Below are 2,605 nucleotides of genomic sequence, written 5' to 3'. Positions count from 1 at the left end.
ACATTGACTGACAGTCACCACTGATAAGCTACCACTAAATATTGTAGAAACTTAATTTGCTGTAAAGTTGCTTTGCAATGATTTGTATCGTGAAAAGCGCTGTACAAATAAACTTGAATTGAGAAAACTTGAATCTTCAATTCCAATACTACTCACAAATCTGTGTTTTTAGAACAGCAAAAGCTTTTTTTATTGTAATCGCAATGTTATATTGAGTCACGTTTATCAAAAAAACACTGATAAAAGCATACAGTGGGTACGGAAAGTATTCAGACCCCCTTAAATTTTTCACTCTTTGTTATATAAACCCAATTGAGCATCTCTGGAGAGACCTAAAAATGGCTGTCCACCAACGTTTACCATCCAACCTGACAGAACTGGAGTGGATCTGCAAGAGGGAATGGCAGAGGATCCCCAAATCCATGTGTGAAAAACTTGTTGCATCTTTCCCAAAAGGGTCATGGCTGTATTAGATCAAAAGGGTGCTTCTACTAAATATTGAGCAAAGGGTCTGAATACTTAGGACTTGTGATATTTCAGTTTTTCTTTTTTGATAAATCTGCAAAAATGTCAACAATTCTGTGTTTTTCTGTCAATATGGGGTGCTGTGTGTACATTAATGAGGAAAAAAAATTAACTTAAATGATTTTAGCAAATGGCTGCAATATAACAAAGAGTGAAAAATTTAAGGGGGTCTGAATACTTTCCGTACCCACTGTATATACCCCCACTTTATCGGTATTTAAATAGTATATGTTTATGTTGAACTTTATTCTTGAACAGATGGCGCTGTATTAATCAGTATATAAAAAGTGTTTCTGTTGCTCATGAAAACGTTTCTGAAACATCTGTGTATTTGACAAATATTGCATGTTATTCACTTCATCTGTGATAGAGTATGCAAACACCGTGAGAGCGTCACTATCGAGAGCAGAAAGTGTCCGACTTGACGGCTCCGCTTTCAATTCCACCCCCTAGTGATGGGAGAAACGAACCATTTCGAAGCTTCGAATCAATTGCTTTGCAAAATGATTCACTGTTTCGAAGTGCTCGAAACACCACACGCTGGTGGTGCACACTGCTGTGAAAAACTCATGCATAAAAAGCTTTTACAAACCCAATGAAAACGCTTTCATGATCTCAGTGAACTCGCATGATTCACTGGTTCACAGAGATCGCCCCCCTAAGGCGAACTATTGAAATTGCGAAACGTTTCGAAAACAGTTATGACGTAACGAAGCCTCGTTTACTGGGTGATTTATGTTATTTTCTTATATTTGTTTTTGGAACATTTTTAGGTTCTAAATAAAAAAAAATTAAAAAAAATTCTATGTAATGTATGTTATTTTTAGGAACATAATTTTAGTGTCTAAAATTACTTTATTAATGCAATTTAAATTTATTTTTTACATTTTAGGTTCTATTTTTTATGCAAAATGTCTAATCATTTTTGATGCGACCCAGACATAAACATGCATACCATAAAATGCAACATTTCTTGCAATATGTTAAAATCCACAAAATTGTCCTGTAAAATCATGAAATAGCTAAAGGTATTTTAGTAAAATTCTGAAATGTACAGTCAAATCCATAATACTGTGACATATTATTACAGTTTCAAATAACTGTTTTCTATGTGAATATATTTTTAAATGCTATTTATTCTTGTGATGCAAAGCTGAATTTTCAGCATCATTACTTCAGTCTTCCGTGTCACACGATCCTTCAGAAATCATTCTAATATGCAACATATTATTGTTATTAACAATGTTGAAAACAGTTGCACTGCGTAATATTTTTGTGGAAACCATGATACATTTTATTCTTTGATGAACAGAAAGTTCAAATGAACAGCATTTAAATCTTTCGTAACATTATAAATGTTTAAATAATCTTTCTGGCCCCAAACTTTGAACAATAGTGTACATAAGTGATTTGAAACCATCTCTATAGACGTCAATAAAAAATACAGAGTAGAGTTTGTTAATGGGAAAAAAGCACATTTTACCATTGGATGAATTGACTTTGTCTGTGCTAAACAAAATACATTTTGAGACTGATTCTCTGCAAGTAACACATGCAGTACTGCTTCACATTTTGGCCAAAAAGGTGTCTTAAGGCAATATAAAATTTGTCAAGGTCAAGGTTTGGCTGGTTGACATGGCTCAGTTTGCCCCTGCTGGTGGATGTTGTAACTACACCATATCGCAAAGCAGCTTTCTCCATTAAAGGGATACTCCACCCCAAAATGAAAATGTTGTCTTTAATCACTTACCCCCATGTTGTTCCAAACCAGTAAAAGCTTTGTTCGTCTTCGGAACACAATTTAAGATATTTTGGATGAAAACCAGGAGGCTTGTGACTGTCCCATTGACTGCCAAGTAAATTACACTGTCAAGGTCCAGAAAAGTATGAAAGACATCGTCAGAATAGTCCATCTGCCATCAGTGGTTCAATCTGAATTTTCTGAAGCGACGAGAATACTTTTTGTATTCAAAGAAAATAAAGATAACGACTTTATTCAACAATTCATCTCTGTGTCTCTCCGCATCAACGTAGCGCCATTTTGGAGAATATCTGCTGAACGCAAGCAGCGTACGCTCTT

General features: G+C 34.8%; 1 protein-coding gene across 1 annotated transcript in view; it reads left to right on the top strand.

Moving 5' to 3' along the window:
* LOC107719674 (A disintegrin and metalloproteinase with thrombospondin motifs 17-like) overlaps positions 1-2,605 on the top strand; it is a 112,592-nt gene that overhangs the window by 35,168 nt on the left and 74,819 nt on the right. The window lies entirely within an intron of this gene.

Source organism: Sinocyclocheilus rhinocerous, unplaced genomic scaffold (genome assembly GCF_001515625.1).
Source record: "Sinocyclocheilus rhinocerous isolate Xijiao unplaced genomic scaffold, SAMN03320098_v1.1 scaffold2406, whole genome shotgun sequence".
NCBI classification, from domain to species: Eukaryota; Metazoa; Chordata; class Actinopteri; order Cypriniformes; family Cyprinidae; genus Sinocyclocheilus; species Sinocyclocheilus rhinocerous.
This window is presented reverse-complemented; position numbering and strand designations above follow the sequence as displayed.